Here is a 22,934-nt window from a genome sequence, read left to right as displayed (position 1 = left end):
TGCAACCAGGCGGAGTGCGGAGGCGCCATGGTAGGCAAGATGCCCAACGTCTTATGGCTCGAGGGCTCCTTTGTGGAGATCCTGAAGGGGTGGCAATCGGGGTAGTTTTACATCACCGAGCCGCGCGACCCTAAGTGGGTCGCAGCCCCTGAGTTCCGGTCCGGACCCCCAATGCGGCTCACGTCCTGGAAAGAGACGGGCCTGTCGTGGGGTAGCAAAAAGGAGGTGACTGGACTACAAACATGCATCCAATCCCTGGTGGACAAGCAGCTTAGGCTTGTCAACGTAGTCCAGGTTATGCTCATCCGCCTAAACCTCCCGTGTCAACAACGGGCCTTCAATCTGTGGGAGTTCAATCTGGCACAACACCGAACTCTGAGCAGGCTCTTCGACACGACATATGGAGATGCCTGGAAGGTGTTTTCAAGGGCGCTGAGGCTACCGCATCCACTACCGAGGATCGCGGGTTCAGCGCGTGGCGTCACGCTAGCGCGGTAAGTTTTTTGTACCTTTTACAGGGCACTGGTTTTTCATAGTTTAACTCTGTGCGGGATTTAAGCTCCCTTACCTTTGATAGGATTGGCAGGCGAAGTCCGGACGGATCGATAGTTCGACACGTTTGCCCGAAGACCCAGCCGATGCCCACATGGTGAAGCTGCTGGTTCCGGCACCCCATGTGGTGCCGGAGAAGAAGGCCAAGAAGAAGGCCACGGGGACTCGAAAGAGTGCCCGACGCCCGGAGGTGTCGGATTCATCATCCGATGAATCCAAGACGCACTCCTCCCACGAAGACGAGGAGGAGGAAGAAGAGTCCTCTCCCCCTCCAATGGGGGAAGGGAAGAAAAGGAAGGCTGCCCCAACTGGGGAGGCCGAAGGGTCCAAGAAGGGGAGAACCCTTCCTCCGGACTGCTCCATCGACGCCGACGACGGCGAAGAGGAGTGGGCGCCCAGGGCCAAGCCCTGGCGAAATCGTAAGTATCCGAATACCAGAGTAATTCATAGTATTCGTTTATTGCACAGCTTTCCCTTATGTCGAATATGTTTATGCAGCCCCCCAAAGACCGGCTCGACGCGTCGTCGAGCGGCTCACTTGACTCGTCGGATGTGAACTCGCTTCCGACGGCTTCCTCCCCCCGCCCTACGGACGACACCGAAGTGTTGTCCTAACAGGTTCCAATCCGGGAGGAGGTGGTCCTGGAGGTGCCGCGAGGCGACCTCCTGGACTCTAGGAGTAAAGGGGATGAGACCCCCAGGGCTCCAAGTCCGGCCCTAGGTCGGACACCGCTCCGGAACCTTCAAAGGTTCCAGAGTCCGGCGTGGGACCTCCTTCCAAGAGGAGCAAGTCCCGGAGGTGCCGGACAATCTGTTGGAGGCGCTCCAAGGCGCCTCCATCGATGAGGGGCACCGCACCATTATAAGTGCGGTGGTCCAGAAGGTTTAGTCCGCCAAGAGCGGACTGACTGAAGCTTGTACTAGCCTTTTAACAGGCTTTGAGGTAAGTAAAGAATATGTAAATAATATATTACCACATAGACAGTAGCCCCTGATGCTCCGTTTGGCGTTCGGGAAGAAAAGCCGAATAGAGGATCAAATAAAATTCGCATGAGTCTAACAAAAAGCTTCCCTGCTGGCGTCCGCCGCACTGACTGCGGAAGTGGACACGCTAAAGCAGGACCTCGAGCGGTCCGAGCAAGAGCTCGGGCGTGCCAAGAAGCAGCTCGAGGACAATGAAGGTAAAAATACCTTGTTTAAATATATATATATAAGGTGCAATTGCAAAAAAAACAGGATTATCGTGGCTATTGTAGGGGCCACATCTGAGGTGGCGACCCTTAAGCAAGCACTGGACGAGGCCGAGAAGAGGGCAGCCTCGGAGCGCACCGAGCGGGAGAAGTATGAGGCCGAGGTTAGCAAGGTGTGGCAAGAGCTCCAGGCTCTCATGGAAAAACATTAGAGTTTGGAGCTTGACTCAAAGACGCGAGCGTCCGAGCTCACGGTGGCTATTGAAAATGCCAAGTCTGCCAAGGCCGAATCCCAGAAGACCCTCCAGGAGTTGGAGGAGGTGAAGAAGATAGCGGCGGGTAAGGCATTCTTTATGCAAAGCAAACACATAAATGTGAGTTACTTGTTACTTACCCGAATCCGGAGCTCTCCAGGAGCATTTGAAGATCTTCCCCGGAGTGTGTCCGATGCCGCCGCATTCTATCGAGCTGAGGAGGGCATCTCGACGGAGAAGGTGTTCTGGTCTCAGTACGCTGAGGCCGGACACCCCATTCCCCTGAGCGACCAGATGAAGCAACTAGTCGAGCTCCACAAGGCGGCCGAACAGGCCATGAAGGGCCTTATAGTTTGGCTGTGGCCTGGAGAGGCTCAGCCTGGGAGCTATTTCGGGACTGGTGTGGCGGCTGGTGGAGGCCTGTCCAAGGCTCGAAGTAATCAAGCGCTCCGTCTGCATCGAAGGTGCCCGTACGGCCCTTGCCCGTTGAGGGAGTCCTGGATTAGGGGGTGTTCGGATAGCTGGACTATACCTTCAGCCGGACTCCTGGACTATGAAGACACAAGATTGAAGACTCCGTCCCATGTCCGGATGGGACTTTCCTTGGCGTGGAAGGCAAGCTTGGCGATACGGATATTTAAATCTCCTACCATTGTAACCAACTCTATGTAACCCTAACCCTATCCGGTGTCTATATAAACCGGATGGTTTTTGTCCGTAGGACAACATACACATCAACAATCATACCGTAGGCTAGCTTCTAGGGTTTAGCCTCCTCGATCTCGTGGTAGATCTACTCTTGTACTACCCATATCAGCAATATTAATCAAGCAGGACGTAGGGTTTTACCTCCATCGAGAGGGCCCTAACATGGGTAAAACTTCGTGTCCCCTGCCTCCTGTTACCATCCGGCCAAGACGCATAGTTTGGGACCCCCTACCCGAGATCCGCCGGTTTTGACACCGATATTGGTGCTTTCATTGAGAGTTCCACTGTGTCGTCGCTGTTAGGCTCGATGGCCCCTACGATCACCGATAGCGATGCAGTCCAGGGTGAGACCTTCCTCCCCGGACAGATCTTCGTCTTCGGCGGCTTCGCACTGCGGGCCAATTCGCTTGGCCGTCTGGAGCAGATCGAAAGCTACACCCCTGGCCGTCAGGTCAGATTTGGATGTTTAAACTACACGGCTGACATCCGCGGGGACTTCATCTTCGACGGATTCGAGCCACTGCCGAGCGCGCCACACTGTCACGATGAACATGACCTTGCTCTGCCGCCAAACAGCGCCCTGGAAGCCGCACCTGCATCGGCTCCGACCCCTAATTCGGAGCCAACTGCACCGATCGAGGATGGGCGATTGAACACCATCCCCATACTCGGCGAGACTCGTGACTCCAAGGAGCTGGACTCCTTTCCGGACTCCGAACCCTCCATGCCCCTGCCAATTGAATCCGATTGGGTGCTGATCATGGAGTTCACTGCCACGGACATCTTCCAGCACTCACCTTTCGGCGATATTCTGAAGACAGTAAAGTCTCTCTCTTTGTCAGGAGAGCCCTGGCCGAACTACGGTCAGCAAGGTTGGGGTACGGACGATGAAGAAATTCAAATCCCACCCACCACCCACTTTGTAGCCACGGTCGACGATTTAACCGACATACTCGACCTCGACTCCGAAGACATCGACGATATGGACACCAATGAAGGAGACGCTGAAGAACCAGCGCCTATTGGGCCCTGGAATGCCACCTCGTCATATAACGTATGTATGGTGGACGCACCAAAAGATGACGACGAGGAACGGAAGGACGCACCGAAGGCTTGTTCCCTTGAAAAGCAGTCAAAGCGGCGACGCAAGCGCCGCCCCAAATCCAGCCTTGACAGAAATAGCGATCACACAGACCCAGCGCTGTAGCAGGGCGAACTACTGCCGGACAACGGCAATCCGGATAATCAAACCGAATAAACAAGTCCTATCAAGGATAATGGTCCGGACGACATAACACCGGACAGACACCCGGAGCAGCAGACTGCCCGTAAAAGGCTTGTTGCCACCGCGAGGAGTCTAAAAAAACAGAAGCAAAGGCTCAAGGCTGCGCAAGACACACTCCACATTAGATGGAGCAAAATACTCAACACAGCAGCAAGGTACAGCGACAATCGCCCCTCCAAGAGCTACCCAAAGCGGAAGTTGCTACCCGAATTCGATGAGGAGGCCTCAGACCCCCCACAACCAAATATCAAAGCAGCCACCTGGTCGGAGAGAAGACCCCTCTACCAACACAGAGCGGCACAAAACGCCACTTCACAACACAATACGCGACCCATACGAGGGCTCGCACCCAAAGGACGGCGCAACCAGATCCATCTATGGACCACGCAAGCGCGCCCCAGCATACATTGCAACACAACAAACATCCGAACAACGCGGTACACCCAGCTACAGGGGTGCCGCACACCCCCTATGTTTCACCGATAAGGTACTAGATCATGAATTTCCAGAGGGATTCAAGCCCATAAACATAGAGGCAAACGACGGAACAACAGACCCTGGGGTCTGGATTGATGACTACATCCTTCATATCCATATGGCTCGAGGAGATGATCTCCACGCCATCAAGTACCTACACCTCAAGCTCAAAGGGCCAGCTCGTCACTGGCTCAAAGGCCTCCCCGAAAACTCCATTGGAAGTTGGGAAGAGCTCGAAGACGCCTTTCGGGCAAATTTTCAAGGGACTTATGTCCGACCTCCGAATGCGGATGATTTGAGTCATGTTACTCAACAGCCCGGAGAGTCAGCACGAAAGCTTTGGAACATGTTTCTCACTAAAAAGAACCAGATTGTTGACTGTCCGGACGCCGAAGCTTTGGCAGCTTTCAAGCATAGCGTCCGTGACGAACAGCTCGCCAGACACCTCGGCCAAAATAAGCCGAGAACGATGGCCTCATTAACGAACGTCACGACCCGCTTTTGCGCCGGTGAGGACAGCTGGCTAGCCAGATGCAGCACCAACGACCCCAGTACATCTGAAGTTAGAGATGGCAATAACAAACGCCGGATTAAAGAAGACAGCACGAAGGGCACGACAGTAAATGCCAGCTTCAAAAGCTCTCGTCTAGGTCAAAAGCCGCCCCCTAAAGGCACCAGGGATGAACTGTCTAGCCTTAACAAAATTCTGGACCAAGTATGTCAGATCCATAGTACCCCTGGTAATCCTGCTAATCATACCCACAGAGAATGTTGGGTCTTCAAGCAGTCCGGCAAGCTCAATGCCGTACATAAGGGGGAGGATACACCAAGTGAAGACGAGGACGAGCCTCCCAAGCAAGACACGGCGGAACAAAGGAAATTTCCACCAGAAGTCAAAACAGTAAACGTGTTACACGTAATCAAGGGAAAAGACAATGCAGCACGCCCAGGAAAGTATACCCAAGTGCCTATCACCACGAAGTCCTGCCACTGGTCATCTCAACCGATCACTTTCGACCATCGCGATTACTCAGCAGGTATCCGACACGCAGGATGGGCTGCCCTGGTATTAGACCCAGTAATTAGCGGATATCACTTCACAAGGGTCTTGATGGACGGTGGCAGTAGCCTAAACCTAATATATCAGGATACAATCCACGGGATGGGGCTAGACCCAACACAAATCCGCCATAGCAATACTACCTTTAAAGGAGTAACGCCAGGCCCAGGGGCTCGTTGTACGGGCTCCCTCCTACTACAAAATTACATTCGGCTCCCCCGATAACTTCCGTCGCGAGCATTTAACTTTCCACATCGCTCCATTTCAAAGTGGCTATCAAGCACTGCTCGGACGCGAAGCTTTCGCTCGCTTTAACGCAATACCACACTACGCCTCCCTCACACTCAAGATGCCCGGTCCACGTGGCATCATTACAGTGCACGGAAATATCAAGCGATCTCTGTGAGCCGAAGAGAGTGAGGCTGCCTTGGCCGCCGCACACTAAAGGCGCCCGGACAAGCGAAAGCATCCAATAGGTCGTCAAGACCTCAGATACAACTAATCAAGTCCAGTGCCGCTATTTATATGGAAATAAGTGGTCACACCCCTATTTGTCAATACAAGGGGCTCAACGCGCGCAAACAAGTGGCAATTTCTTATCATCTTGAATTATACATGGTTTCTTTAACAACTATCCTTTTGCATGACAACATTTTCACTTAACTTCCTCTCTTTTACAGACGATCATCGTGCTACACCCGTCCAGGATACGGCACAACAGAGACACAGGCGCAAACGTGCAGCAGGGACCCGCTCCAAGGATTCTTTTTAGATTAAGACCCTGTGTAAACCTTTTTTACTGTCTCCTGTTGATACATATCCACCGTTGAGAAGGATGCTGACGTCTTGGCATGTGGCCACGCCAGAACAATGCACGTACCTGGACACAAGGGGCTTCTTACAAAGGCCATTATTTAGGCCCGGTTTATACCACGAAGACCGAATACCTTAGGGAGTGTTCGGCATCGCGAGTTTGGCCCTATATGCATCAGCTCCGAATCATTGTCTTTGGTCAAATGTTGGGTTTTCTCTGATCCTGTGTTTTAGTGCCTTACGTTCCGTTTTACCGGCTAAGGTAGCACCAGGAAAACTACTGCGATTGTTCCCTGGTTCATCCGGAAGAGCACCTCAGTAGAGAAAGCCGAAAACTGACTGTCATGATATAGCGTGAGACTGGTCAACCACTCGATGACCTGTGGGAATGTTAGAATTCCTCCGCCTTAACGAAGGGCCGTTTTCCGTCCAGGCATGTACGTGCCCTGGAGCCGGGAGAGTGCGGAGCCACCAGGGGCTATCTAGTAGCCCCACTGTCAAACTCCTATGGCTAAGTGATAGTGCTAAAGCATTATAGTCCGGTTGCCTCGCTCGCTCCGCTATCACCTCCTTAATAGGACCAAGACGTTGGGTTAAGTGTGAACGCGTGTTTTTGCGAGCACCTCCGCATTATATGCATGGGGGCTGAAGCCGACGACTGCAATCTTTCAGGTTATACACATGTATAAATAAACGGCCGCCCAGGAGGCATCATATTACTTTCAGGCAAAAGTATAAAAATAGCCTTATAAAATTTTATAAAAGCATTTCGCTTACAATGAGATTACATATCACTCAAACATAATATTTTTTGAGCACTGGTCTCTATAAAATGGGCACCCTCAAGAACTTCTTCAAAGTAGTGCTCAACAGCCTTTCGACCTATAGCCGAATCCCGCGCTGCAACATTGGTAGCATCCATCTCTGCCCAGTATGCCTTCACACGGGCAAAGGCCATCCGTGCGCCCTCTATGCACGCCGACCTCTTCATCGCATTAATGCGTGGCACCACATCAATGAACTGCTGCACCAAGCTGAAATAGCTGTTCGGTTTTGACCTTTCCGGCCATAGCTGATCCACAACGGACCTCATGGAGAGTCCAGACAACCTATTTAGTTCGGCCCATTCGGCTAATTGGTCAGTCAATGAAAGTGGACACTCGGGAGTATGGAATTGTCTCCAAAACAGCTGGTCTACTCCACGGTCCGTCTGACCCTGGAAGTACTTGGCCCCATCGGCATTGGTCGCCGCCAAATACACATACACATCCTCCAAGCTCCATAGCCGATCCATAGGGGCATACCGTGGATCTCCGAACTTCCTCCGCAACATAAAGGATTTTCCAGCTACAATATCCCCGGCTTCCCGCATCTCCTCCTTCTTTGCCCTCATAGCAGAGCAGAGGTCCTTTCTCGTCGCAGCAGCCTTCTCAAGGGCCGATGCTTTCGCCTGGTTTTCCTTTTCAAGAACCGGCAACGGTCGGTGGCGGCTTTTAATTCTATGGCCATCTTGGCCATCTTGTCTCGGCTCTCGCCATGTGCGGCATTCTCGGCTTGCAACTCTTCGGCCGCCTTTAAAGCAGCCGCATTACCCAACCTCGCTTGTTCCTTGGCTCGGGCAAGTTCTGCCCGCAAGGCTTCAATAGTGGCAGCTCCATCTGCAGTCACAACATATTAAAGATACTGGCATCTTGCTGCTCTTCCTATGTGACGTTTACCAGATAATGACACTTACCCTGTGCCTCGTCAAGCCTTTTGTTAACAAGGTCGATGTCGGCATCTGCCGCATCCAACTGCCGTTCCAACTGCCGCATCTCTTGCATATAGAGGCAGTATGGTTATTACCTGGGAATATGATCCTCTGTTCGTCATCGTTTCCGATGACAACCAGAGTCTCAGGGGCTACTATCTACACAGGGCACACCTAGCATGTGCAGGACTATCATACATTCTTTTACGTACCTCAAGGCCTGTCAGTGGACTCATAAAAGCTTCATGCAATCCGCTTTCGGTGGACGATATTCTCTCCATCACCGTATTCATTAGCACACGGTGTTCATCTGAGATGGCCACTCGCCCCACCAACTCCCTCAGAACATCCGATCGCACACTAGACTGTGCCGGACTCTTTTGTCTGCTCTCTTCGGGAGCCGAACACTGGGAGCTTCGGGGGTCAATGGGATTATCTTCTGGCCTCACCGGACTCGGAGAGGCCCTCCGCGATGACACTTCAGGGTCGCCTGCTTCCGGAGCGGAGGAGTCCGGAGGAGGCGTTTCGATCTCCATCATCTCTGGAAGAAGATACCCCAAAGACGAGCTCATTTGAGAGGGGCTAAGGCCTGAACTGCAAAAATATATGCGGTGGTTATCTTCTCAGAAGAAAAAGATGGCATATCTGTACTATGAAAGTATTTCGGGTCACTTATGACTCGTGGGAGAATTGATCCCCCCTGCGGACTTTGTGCGGCAACAGCGCCCCCCAAGGTAGGACCCTCTGTGGGAGACTTCTTCTTCTCCCGTTTGGAAGTTTCGGCTTCCGAATCCCCGGGCGCAGTCCTTTTCCTCTTCTGGTCGTCTTCCTTCATGGAGACGCTTGCTCCCTCGGCTAGAATGGGCAGCGTTGGGGGCCCGCATCCGCCCGCATTGCCCTCTGCAGTATCTTCCTTTAAGGGCTCCGGGCAAGGTGCGGTCTGGAGCATCTTTTCCAATACCGGATTTTCCGAACCATCAGGAAGGGGGGCCGAACACCGAATCAACTTCGCCTTTGTTAGCCAGTCTTGGTCAAAAAGCCAACTCCCAGAAATAACTTCGTAACAAAAGAGAGATGCTATGTTCGGCCAGAAGATGCCTTACCTATTCGGCGGCGCGGTTACTACTCAGGCCCATGTCCTCGGTGATTTCTGGACACTCCAGCTGAGGTCCGAAGAATGACTTGTACATCTCCTCGTGCGTCAGGCCGAGAAAATCTTGAATGACACGCGGTCCCTCAGGATTGAACTCCCATAGGCGAAGGGGCCGGTGTTTGCAAGGCTGGACTTGACGAACCAGCATAACTTGTATTACCGCAACCAAACTGAAATCTCCATTGAAGAGATCTCGAATGCGACTTTATAGTATAGGCACGTCCTTGGCTAGACCCCAGCTCAGACCCCTGCTGATCCATGACATCAGTTGCGGTGGAGGGCCCGAGCAGAAAACAGGGGCGGGCGCCCACTTGGCGCTTCTAGGAGCCGTGATGTAGAACCACTCCTGTTTCCACAATTCAGACACCTCTGGGATGGAACCTTTGGGCCACGGAGCTCCCGTCATCTTGCGTATTGAGGCACCTCCACACGCCGCATGTTGCCCCTCGATCATCTTCGGCTTCACTTCAAAGGTCTTGAGCCATAGGACAAAGTGAGGGGTAACCCGGAGGAAGGCCTCGCATACGACAATAAATGTCGTGATATGAAGAAAGGAGTGCGGAGCTAGATCATGGAACTCTAGCCTGTAATAAAACATCAAACCCTTGACGAAAGGATCCAGAGCAAGGCCTAGACCTCGGAGGAAGTGGAAGACGAACACGACGTTCTCGTTGGGTTCAGGGGTAGGGACGGCCTGCCCTCAGGGAGGCAGCCGATGCGAAATTTCGGCGGTCAGATATCTGGCCTCCCTCAGCTTTTTGATGTCTTCTTTCGCGACGGAGGAAGGCACCCATCGGCCTTGAAGGCTATATCCAGACATGACTGGAGGTTCGGAGCACCTGACCTGAACTTCGGGCGTTTGAGCTTGACGTGGGGGAAGGATTCGATTGAGCACGGGAGGGAGAAATAAAAGCCTTGTCCTACAAGTGGTTGGGTTACCCACGCCCGTACTGATGAGGATCCCGGAATAAGGGGACACGATCTCTGCTTTAACAAGACGTGCCAAGGAAACCGCCTCGCATGACGCGCTGAGGTGGGATAATGAAACGACTCGGATAAAGGCTTGGCCGTGGTGTGTCACACTACGGAATACATCAGCAGATTAGAGTTGTGTAAATACTATTCTCTCTATGGAAATATGTGGAAACTTATTTTGCAGAGCCGGACACTATCTTTGTGTTCAAAATCTTCTATGAAGTACTTCGAAGAGGAACCCGCCTTGCAATGTCGAAGACAATCTATGCGCCGGACTCGAGTCATTGAAGCCTGGTTCAGGGGCTACTGAGGGAGTCCTGGATTAGGGGGTGTTCGGATAGCCGGACTATACCTTCAGCCGGACTCCTGGACTATGAAGACACAAGATTGAAGACTCCATCCCATCGGAAGGGACTTTCCTTGGCGTGGAAGGCAAGCTTGGCGATACGGATATTTAGATCTCCTACCATTGTAACCGACTCTATGTAACCCTAACCCTATCCGGTGTCTATATAAACAAGAGGGTTTTAGTCCGTAGGACAACATACACATCAACAATCATACCGTAGGCTAGCTTCTAGGGTTTAGCCTCCTCGATCTCATGGTAGATCTACTCTTGTACAACTCATATCATCAATATTAATCAAGAAGGACGTAGGATTTTACCTCCATCGAGAAGGCCCGAACCTGGGTAAAACTTCGTGTCCCCTGCCTCCTGTTACCATCCGGCCTAGACGTGCAGTTCGTGTCAGGACCCCGATTCCAAGTCACATCGATCTAGCCGGTAACACCTCATATCACTTTGCGGCCTCACGCACGGTATTCCCACGGGTGTCGCCTTACCATGGCCTGGGACCGTTTGTGCCTTTTGGCTCACGTATATGATAGTGTCGCTAGCATCCATATGACAGAGAACCCGGGCCGACATGGCTAGTCGTGAACCCAAAGCGGCACTAACCAATGGGGATAGGCATACATGAATCACATCGAGCATGTCGGCCAGCAGCATGTGAATCCGGGCTGTAGCACTGGGCTAACAGGACTCCGGGAACCCGGGCTGTAGCAGGCTTGGCAGGACTCCGGATATCACCGCGTGACATTTCCCCGAAGGGACAGACATAGGAACAAAGTGAAACACATGCCGGCCAATCAAGTGTCCTGAGCAGTAGTGCTGGGCTAGCAGGACTCCGGTGAACCGGGCTGTAGCGGACTATTATGGCTCATGGAAGCACTAGAGTACATTTCCCCATAAGAGAGGCTGCAAAGGATAAACAACTAGGTTGTCGCATCCCACGCATACCAAGCATTTCAATCATACACAGAATATGCTCGATATGTGTAAATACAACATGGCATCATAACATAACTCTACAACTCAAGTATTTATTCCTTAGGCTCCGAGGAGCGAGATATTACAAACATGGGTCTCATGACCCAACAATCACAGCATACAAATCAAGCACATGCGGAAGCTTAACATGTTTGAGTACAGACATCTACAAATGGAAAAAGGCTAAGAAGCCTGACTATCTATCAGATCCTACCGAGGGCACAAGATCGTAGCTGAGGTATCAAGCTAACGTCGAAGTCCACGTGGAACTACTAGCGAGACTGAAGCCTCTCTGCAAAAACATAAATTAAGCAAACATGAGTACAACTGTACTCAGCAAGACTTACAACAGAACTAGCTACATATGCATCGGTATCAACAAGGGGGTGGTGGAGTTTAACTGCAGCAAGCCAGCTTTGACTCGGTGGCTAACCTGAACTACGACTGCAAGCAACTCTTTGGGGTGGCGCACACGAGTCCACATATTCACCACTCAATACACCACTATGGATCCGCTCCCGTCTCCCTACGAGAAGGCCATCCATAGAACTCATGCTTATCTTGCGAGTTTTAGGGTATCCACTTTCACTTGTCCATGAACTATGCAAGGGGTCCAGGTTTCCATATCCGAGGAATCCGGCTATTCGAATAGATAATGATAACCCTGCAGGGGTGTATTTCTTCACCCACGCTCCCACCACTTACCACCATATACACGTCATGTATCTCAGCAACCTTCAAGCAGAAGCCTGGCGAGGGTGTCGGCCAAGGCCTACCTAAACATTTAAGTATCTAGTCCAGGTTTATCACCTATCCAGGTTCCATCCGCAGGGAGTCCGGCCGAGGTTTCCACATACGGCCCCGAACGATGTGAACAGGTTTCCCGAGACACCAAACGGGCGCCCGGTACACCGTGCCATGGTGTATCTACCGCAACATAGCCCACCCCTAGGGCCAGCGCTACGCACGGCCGCCAACACATAACCTACAAACACCAGAAACTAGTTGCAATTCCTGAACAAAGTACTAGGGTGTTTACGAAGCCGAGAGGGTCAATTAAGGATCCCAATGAGTGGTAGTAGCTGGTCATGGATCACAGACATAGAACTCAGTTCCCGAGGACGGTTTCAATGAGACAACCCACCATGTACTCCTACATGGCCTCTCACCGCTACCTTTACCAAAAACGTATTCACACACTTAGCTCACACACAGTAGGATATGTTCATCACTGTTCCAATTCACCCCCGATGAATCAGACCTGACTCAACTCTAAGCAGTAGCAGGCATGATAAACAAACATGAATGAGTAGGCACATCAAGGCTCAAACAACTCCTACTCATGCTAGTGGGTTTCATCTATTTACCGTGGCAATAACAGGTCATGCAGAGGATAAGGGGTTCAACTACCGCAACAAGTAATAGATGATCGTTGTTGTCCTAATGCAGTAAAAGAGAGCAGGAGTGAGAGAGTGGGCTTGTATCAGAATGAACAAGGGGTTGTGCTTGCCTGGCACTTCTGAAGATAACATTGAGTCTTCATCAGTGTCAACGATCACAACGTTGGAGCAGCGTCTACCGAGAGGGGACAATTACCGGCAAACAAGGAAGAACACAATCAATGCGATGCAACAATATGATGCATGATCATGACATGGCAATATGTTGTTGATCGAGCCAATGCAACTAGCAACAAGTTAAATGGAGCTGGTTCGAGCACCAGGTTCAAATTCAAATTCAAACTATGACTTCGAATAGTGCATTATCATGTTTTGGACTAAACAGTGAGTTTAAGTTGTTCAAACATGCATGAAAATGCCATATTCAGATTCCTTGGATTTTTCTGATCATTTTTCATATATAATTTATTTCATTTGGAGTTACGGTTGAATTTCTATGATTTTTAGAAGTTTTGGGCATTTTCTGGAATTTCCTGATTTATTTTAAAACCAGAAAATGATTTATTGCGTCAGCATTAGGTCATGCTGACCTCAGTAGCTCAACAGGCGTCGTCCAGGTCAAACCTGACCAGTGGGGTCCACTGGTCAGTGACACATAGCTGTCTAGGTCACAGACATGTGGGGTCAGGTTAACATCCACGTCAGCAAGGTCAACTCTGACGTGTGGGTCCCGCTGGATTAGATAGAACTAAGCAGAAATTAAACTGGTGTTACTTAAGGGCGTGGGGCCCAGTATTCAGTGAGAGGGGGGTTAGTTGGTGGCATCATTAGCCACTAATGACGGTGCCATGTCGACACGGCCGGAGTTAACCTGCTGGTGACCAAAACAACGGCGGAGGCTCGCCAGACTTGAGCTACAGGCAGCGGCTAGACTCGCGGAGACCGCCGGGGCATAGCCCGTGCTCTCCCGCATCCAGAGGAGCAGGTGGGTGGCCGCAGGGGCACCGGAGCTCGCTGGAACGAAGCTCGCGGCGGCTACCGGAGTTTGGGGTTGGTGCGGGTTGGCGCTAGGGGGCATGGTAGGTCGAATGGGTCGGCGCGCCCGGCTCCTGGAAGCGTGCTGACCACATCGGTGTGGTCGGCTTCGAGCTACCATGGCTCTAGCCACGACGGTGACGAGGCACAGCGGCAGCGAGCTTCGGGTGCTCGCGGGGCAGCAGCTACGGGGCGAAAACGACGGTGTGGTTAAGGGGGAAAGGACCGGGAGCTCACAGTGAGGCCGACGACAGACTCAGCTGGCTCGTGGGCGACCGGAAGGCGACAAATCCGTCGATGGAGTCTGGCGGCCGTGCTCGGGGAAGACGACTCGTGGCGGCAATGTGGGGCTCCCGCGGGGGCGTGGCTCGGGGTGGAAGAGAGAGGGGGTCGAGGCGGAGCCTCTGGAAACGCTGGGTGGACTAGGGAGGGCCGGTGGCCATGGCTACAGTGAGCGCCGGCGACGGTGGCGCTCGGGTGGTCGTGTGCGAGGGAGACAGAGGAGGGGAGAGACGATGGGAGAGGTCGAGAGAGGGTCCAGGGGGCGCGTGGCATTGCGGAGGAAGGCCATGGCGATGAGGGGGAAGCCAGGCAGGCAGCTGCCGGCGTGGCACGCCGCAGCGTCGTGGCTGTCTTCTCCTCTGTCTTCTGGCAGGAGGAAGAGGACGCCCATGCCCTCGGTGGGCTGGCCGGCTGGCTGGGCCGCCAGCTGGGCCGGCCAGATAAGTGGCCTAGGTAGGCCAGGTGGTGTTCTCTCTCTCCATTTCTATTTTATTTCCCTTTTCTATTTTGTTATTTTGTTCTGGTCTTTATTAAAAATACTTAGGCACACTCAAAAATCTCCAAACTGTTCATGGCCACTGTTTGGAATATATCCAACATGGAACATTTCAGTTTATGATTATTTGGACATTTTAAATATTTTATAGTATTTAAATGCCCAAATTCAAATACTATATGATTTAGTTCAGAGCCCAAATATGTCATGGAAAAATGTGCAACACCTCTCGTTATTCTTTCTAGCATTTCCCCGAAATGATGAACATTTTTGGAAGCCATTTGGAAACACTGGAAATATTTTAGTTGAACCTAGTGAATTCCTTTGATGCTAGGGTTTAGGCAATCCCCATTTCAAGATTAATTGAAAATGAAAATTATGCATGGATGCAATGCCACTAATTACAAAAGATTTCTAGGGCCATGACAGTTCGGGACCCCCTACCCGAGATCCGCCGGTTGTCTACTGTGCGGCGCCTCTGTACTGTGGCCGGCGTGACGGTTACCGTCTCGAGCCGTGGGGCACCCACGTGATCCGTAGATCGATCTTGTTTGCCTTGCCTTGTCCTCCAACATGTCTCGTAAGTCCGGCGCATATTCCCGTGCCTTGGTACGGGGTGCGGCTTGAGTGGAGGGCCGAGAGGCCTCTCTGTCGCGACCATGAGGTGGCCGGTCGGCCGCATCAAGTGCTTCCTCCTCTAATCGGGGTAGCAACCTGCGCTTTGGGTAGCTCTTGGAGGGGCGTTCGAGTTTATGCTCTTCGGCCGCAAGGACTTCAGTCCATCTGTCGACTAGCAAATCTTGATCAGCTCTAAGATGTTGCTGTTTTTTCTTGAGGCTTCTTGCCGTGGCCATAAGCCTGCATTGAAAACGCTCTTGCTCGACAGGATCCTCTGGCACGACGAATTCATCATCGTCGAGGCTTGCCTCGTCTTCGGAGGGAGGCATATAATTATTGTCCCCGACCTCTTTGTCTGCCGCTCTCTCATGAGGGCTGGTTTCTCCATCCTCCTGTGCTAAATCTTGTTGGAGGGGGTTTTCTTCGGCGCTTTCCGGAGTATTATTATCTCCCGTGCTGGAATCGCCTTGTTTGTTTTGGCGGGATTTTGAGGGGCGCCGCTGACGCCGGCGCTTAGGTTGTTTCTTGGAGGGGTTGTCCTCCGCTGTTCCATCGCCATCTCCCTCTTTTGGGGTGTGCACCATGTATATGTCATACGACGAGGTGGCTTTCCAGGGCCTAGTAGGCGCTGGTTCTTCATCATCTCCTTCATCGGCGTCCATACCGTCGATGTCTTCGGAGTCAAAGTCGAGCATGTCGGTTAAGTCGTCGACAGTGGCTAAGAAGTGGGTGGTGGGTGGGCTTTGAATTTCTTCATCGTCCGTACCCCAACCTTGCTGAGCATAGTCCGGCCAGGGCTCTCTTGATAAAGAGAGAGACTTCAGTGATTTCAGGATATCACCGAGAGGCGAGTGCTGAAAGATGTCTGCGGCAGTGAACTCCATGACCGGCACCCAATCGGATTCGATCGGCAAGGGCGCGGAGGGTTCAGAGTCCAGAGAGGAGTCCGACTCCTTGGAGTCACAAGTCTCGCAGAGTACGGGGCTGGTGTTCGGCTAAATCGCCGTTGAGATCGCAGCCCCCGAGGTGGCATCCAACCGCCCATCCTTGATCGGTGCAGTTGGCTCCGAATTAGGGATCGGAGCTGACGCGGGTGCGGCCTCCAGGGCACTGTTCGGCGGCAGAGCTAAATCATGCTCATCATGACAGAGCGGCGCGCTCAACAATGGCTCGAATCCGTTGAAGATCAAGTCTCCGCGGATGTCAGCCATGTAGTTTAAACTTCCAAATCTGACCTGACGGCGAGGGGCGTAGCTTTTGATCTGCTCCAGACGGCCAAGCGAATTGGCCCGCAGTGCAAAGCCGCTGAAGACAAAGATCTGTCCGGGGAGGAAGGTCTCACCCTGGACTTCATCGCTTTTGATGATCGTAGGAGCCATCGAGCCTGACGGCGACGACATAGAGGAACTCTCAATGAAAGCACCAATGTCGATGTCAAAACCGGCGGATCTCGGGTAGGGGCTCCAGAACTCTGCGTCTAGGCTGGATGGTAACAGGAGACAAGGGACACAAAGCTTTACCCAGGTTTGGGCCCTCTCGATGGAGGTAAAACCCTACGTCTTGCTTGATTAATATTGATGATATGGGTAGTAAAAGAGTAGATCTACCACGAGATCGAGGAGGCTAAACCCTAGAAGCTAGCCTATGGTATGATTGTTGATGTGTATGTTGTCCTACGGACTAAAACCCTCCAGTTTATATAGACACCGGATAGCGTTAGGGTTACATAGAGTCGGTTACAATGGTAGGAGATCTTCATATCCGTATCGCCAAGCTTGCCTGCCACGCCAAGGAAAGTCCCTCCCGGACACAGGACGAAGTCTTCAATCTTGTATCTTCATAGTCCAGGAGTCCGGCTGAATTTATAGTCCGGCCATCCGGACACCCCCTATTCCAGGACTCCCTCACCCCTATTTGTCAATACAAGGGGCTCAACGCGCGCAGACAAGTGGCAATTTCTTCTCATCTTGAATTATACATGGTTTCTTTTAAAACTATCTTTTTGCACGAAAACTTTTTAACCTAAATTCCTCTCTTTTACAGACTATCATCATGCTACACCCGTCCAGGATACAGCACAACGGAGACACAGGCGCAGACGTGCAGCAGGGACCCGCTCCAAGGATTCTTTTTAGATTAAGACCCTGCGTAAACCTTTTTACTGTCTCTTGTTGATACATATCCACCGTTGAGAAGGATGCTGACGTCTTGGCATGTGGCCAAGCCAGAACAATGCACGTACCTGGACACAAGGGGTTTCTTACGAAGGCCATTATTTAGGCCCGGTTTATACCACAAAGACCGAATACCTTAGGGAGTGTTCGGCGTCGCGAGTTTGGCCCTATATGCATCAGCTCCGAATCATTGTCTTTGGTCAAATGTTGGGTTTGACCGGCTCTTGTGTTTTGGTGCCTTACGTTCCGCTTTACCGGCTAAGGTAGCACCAGGAGAACTACTGCGATTGTGCCCTGGTTCATCCGGACGAGCACCTCTGTAGAGAAAGCCGAAAACTGACTATGATGATATAGTGTGAGTGAGGGAGTCCTGGATTAGCGGGTGTCCTGATGGCCGGACTATACCTTCAGCCGGACTCCTGGACTATAAAGAGACAAGATTGAAGACTCCGTCATGTGTCCAGAAGGGACTTTCCTTGGCGTGGAAGGCAAGCTTGGCGATACAGATATGAAGATCTCCTACCATTGTAACCGACTCTATGTAACCCTAACCCTATCCGGTGCCTATATAAACCGGAGGGTTTTAGTCCGTAGGACAACATACACATCAACAATCATACCATAGGCTAGCTTCTAGGGTTTAGCCTCCTCGATCTCGTGGTGGATCTACTGTTGTACTACCCATATCGTCAATATTAATCAAGCAGGACGTAGGGTTTTACCTCCATCGAGAGGGCCCGAACCTGGGTAAAACTTCGTGTCCCTTGTCTCCTGTTACCATCCGGCCTAGACGCACAGTTCGGGACCCCCTACCCGAGATCCACCGGTTTTGACACCGACATTTGTGCTTTCATTGAGAGTTCCTCTGTGTCATCGCCGTCAGGCTCGATGGCTCCTAGGATCATCAATGGCGATGCAGTCCAGGGTGAGATCTTCCTCCCCGGGCAGATCTTCGTCTTCGGCGGCTTCGCACTGCGGGCCAATTCACTTGGCCATCTGGAGCAGATCGAAAGCTACACCCCTGGCCGTCAGGTCAGATTTGGAAGTTTAAACTATACGGCTAACATCCGCGGGGACTTGATCTTCGACGGATTTGAGCCACTACCGAGCGCGCCACACTGTCCCGACGAGCATGATTTAGCATGGCAGTGGCTCAAAGCCGCACGGGAGGTAATAATACTCTGGAAAGCGCCGAAGAAAACCCCCTCCAGCAAGATTTAGCACAGGAGGATGGAGAAACCAGCCCTCATGAGAGAGCGGCAGACAGAGAGGTCGAGGATGATAATTATATGCCTCCCTCCGAAGACGAGGCAAGCCTCGACGATGACGAATTCGTCGTGCTAGAGGATCCCATCGAGCAAGAGCGTTTTCAACGCAGGCTTATGGCCACGGCAAGAAGCCTCAAGAAAAAACAGCAGTAGCTTAAAGCTGATCAAGATTTGCTAGTCGATAGATGGACTGAAGTCCTTGCGGCCGAAGAGCATAAACTCGAACGCCCCTCCAAGAGCTACACAAAGCGCAGGTTGCTACCCCGATTAGAGGAGGAAGCACTTGATGCGGTCGAACGACCACCTCGTGGCCACGACAGAGAGGCCTCTCGGCCCTCCACTCAATCCGCACCCCGTATCAAGGCACAGGAATATGCACCGGACTTACGCGACATGTTGGAGGACAAGGCAAGGCAAACAAGATCGATCTACGGATCGCGTGGGCGCCCCACGGCTCGAAATGGCATCTGTCATGCCGGCCAAAAATTCGGCAGGGCCGAACACAGTTGACGAGGCTCACTGGAAGAGGCGCCGCACACCCACTCTGCTTTACAGACGAAATAATGGATCATCAAATCCCCGAGGGTTTCAAACCTGTAAACATCGAATCATATGATGGCACAATAGATCCTGCGGTATGGATCGAGGATTATCTCCTTCATATCCACATGGCCCGCGGTGATGACTTCCACGCCATCAAATACCTCCCACTCAAGCTTAAAGGACCAGCTCAGCATTGGCTTAACAGCTTGCCAACAGGATCAATCAGTTGTTGGGAGGACCTGGAAGCCGCATTCCTCGACAATTTCCAGGGCACTTATGTGCGACCCCCAGACGCCGATGACCTAAGTCACGTAATCCAGCAGCCAGAGGAATCAGCCAGGCAATTCTGGACACGGTTCCTAACAAAGAAAAATCAAATAGTCGACTGTCCGGATGCTGAGGCCCTAGCATCCTTCAAGCACAATATCCGTGACGAGTGGCTTGCCCGGCACCTTGGATAGGAAAAGCCGAAGTCTATGGAAGCACTCACGACACTCATGACCCGCTTTTGCGTGGGAGAAGACAGCTGGCTCGCTCGTAGCAACAATATGACCAAGAACCCTGGTAATCCGGATACCAGGGACAATAGTGGCAGGTCGCGTTGCAACAAGCAGAAGCGCCGCATTAACGGCGACAATACTGAGGATACGACAGTCAATGCCGGATTCAGAGGCTCTAAATCCGGTCAGCGGAAAAAGCCATTCAAAAGGAATCCTAGGGCCCCATGCAGTTTGGACCGAATACTCGACCGCTTATGCCAGATACATGGCACACCCGAAAAGCCGGCCAATCACACCAACAGGGATTGTTGGGTGTTCAAGCAGGTAGGCAAGTTAAATGCCGAAAATGAGGACAAGGGGCTGCATAGCGATGACGATGAGGAGCCCCGGCCGCTGAATAACAGTGGACAAAAGGGTTTTCCCCCACAAGTGCGGATGGTGAACATGATATACGCAACCCACATCCCTAGGAGGGAGCGGAAGCGTGCGTTAAGGGACGTATACGCGATAGAGCCAGTCGCCCCAAAGTTCAACCCATGGTCCTCCTGCCCAATCACAATTGATCGAAGGGACCATCCCACTAGCAACCATCACGGCGGATTCACCGCATTGGTTCTAGACCCAATTATTGACGGATTTCATCTCACTAGAGTCCTTATGGACGACGGCAGCAGCCTGAACCTGCTCTACCAGGATACAGTGCGGAAAATGGGCATAGATCCCTCGAGGATTAAGCCCACTAAAACGACCTTTAAAGGCGTAATACCAGGTGTAGAGGCCAACTGTACAGGCTCAGTCACACTTGAGGTGGTCTTCGGATCTCCGGATAATTTCTAAAGCGAGGAATTAATCTTCGACATAGTCCTGTTTCGCAGTGGTTATCACGCACTGCTCGGGCGAACCGCATTCGCTAAGTTCAATGCGGTACCGCATTACACATACCTTAAGCTCAAGATGCCAGGCCCTCGAGGAGTAATTACGGTCAATGGAAACACCGAACGCTCCCTCCGAACGGAGGAGCACACGGCGGCCCTTGCAGCGGAAGTACAAAGCAGCCTCTCCAGGCAGTTCTCCAGTCCGGCCACTAAACGACCGGACACCGTCAAGCGCGCCCGGAGTAACCTACAACAAGACCGCCTGACACGATCCGAACAGGTGTAGTAATGCGTCCCCAACCTCAACCCTCTCAAAAAGGCAACGCCAATACTTCGCGTACATAACTACGCTCTAGAGATATCATGGGCACAGGGGGAGGGGCACCATCACGGCACGCCCGAAACACAGCTTAAACCACACCAGGGGCTGCCGATTTTTTAATTTTCTCTTACTTTCAGGACTCCACTCTTTGGAAGGCCTGTTCGGCAGTTCAATTGCCGCACAAACAATGCATGAACCAGGGAAGCAGACAAGCCACACCGCATTACGGAACTCCCAGGTGGTCTCTATCACGAGCAGTATACCTTTTTCTCATACTATTCCGCAGCTTGCCCCTGGAACGGACATGTTACATAGTCCAACCTTTTGCTTATCACATTAATTGTATCGTTCTGCTTTGATCGCAGCCCTCTTTAATAACCAATGCATAGCTTTTGTCTATTTTTTCATTACTCTTTTTTTATATATATGTTCCTTAACGACATGTTGCACCCATACACTTTGGTACGGCCAAAATACGCCAGGGGCTTCAGTACCCCTCAATATGGTGTGAGAAGTCCGAACACTTTAACAAGTATGGCACCCCGAACTTATAGCATTATATGCATCGGCTCCGAATCATGTCTTGGGTCAATAGTTGGGTTTGCCGGGCTCCTATGTTTTCGTGCCATACGTTCCGCTATATCGGCTAAGGTAGCACTAGGAGAACCACTGCGATTGTGCCCCAGTTGAGCTGGGTCGAGCACCTCAGTGGAGAAAGCTAAAACTGACTGTCATGATGAAGCGAGAGTTGGTCGCTGTTCGAGAGGTTTTTTCGAGTCCCTAAAGACTTATGCCGCTTAGGGCGAGCAGCCGGCTCTGTCCGGCCAAGGCGTGGATAGCGCCCCGAACTCGGTCTTCCGAATACAAGGGGCTTCGCCGAAATTTAAAATTATAGAATTCTATGGCTAAGTGAGAGTGTTTACGCATTATAGTCCGATTGCCTTGTTCGTTGGGCTGAGCGCCTCCCTCAAAGGACCGAAACATGGGAAAAAGAGAACTCAGGTTTATCCCTGAACAACCCAGCACTAGCGGCACGGGGGCAGAAGCCGATGACTCGCCATCTCTCAGAATTGATAAACAGCCGCACAGAAGGTAATATTTTAAATTCAAACAGCATTGCTTAGCGCATATGAACAAGTTTTCAGCGCACAGGACAAAATGAGCAAGTTCCACTCAAAAATTACATCCCTAGAACATTCATCCGCCACAAGGCGTGCACCCTTCAGAACATCCTTATAATAATTCTCGGGCTTGCGATGCTCTTTCCCCGGCGGTGGCCCGTCCTTCACAAGCTTCTCAGCATCTAGATTTCCCCAGTGAACCTTAGCACGGGCAAGGGCCCTATGGGCACCTTCAATGCAGACGGAGCGCTTGATGACTTCGAGCCTTGGACAGGCCTCCACCAGCCGCCGCACCAGCCCGAAATAGTTCCCAGGCAGAGCCTCTCCAGGCCATAGCCGAACTATGAGGCCCCTCATGGCCTGTTCGGCCGCCTTGTGGAGCTCGACCAGTTGCTTTAGCTGGTCCCTGAGGGGCACGGGGTGTCTGGCCTCAGCATACTGAGACCAGAACACCTTCTCTGCCGAGCTGCCCTCCTCGGCTCAATAGAACACGGCAGCATCAGACACACTCCGGGGAAGATCTGCGAACGCTCCTGGAGAGCTCCGGATTCGGGTAAGTAACAAGTAACTCACGTTTATGTGTTTTCTTTGCATAAAGAAGGCCTTACCCGCCGCTATCTTCTTCACTTCATCCAACTCCTGGAGGGTCTTCTGGGATTTGGCCTTAGCAGACTTGGCATTTTCAATAGCCACTGCGAGCTCGGACGCCCGCGTCTTTGAGTCAAGCTCCAAACTCTCATGTTTTTCCATGAG

The sequence above is a fragment of the Triticum dicoccoides genome, chromosome 5A, assembly GCF_002162155.2.
Source record: "Triticum dicoccoides isolate Atlit2015 ecotype Zavitan chromosome 5A, WEW_v2.0, whole genome shotgun sequence".
NCBI lineage: Eukaryota > Viridiplantae > Streptophyta > Magnoliopsida > Poales > Poaceae > Triticum > Triticum dicoccoides.
The sequence above is the reverse complement of the archived record's forward strand: the minus strand, read 5'-3'. Positions refer to the sequence as shown.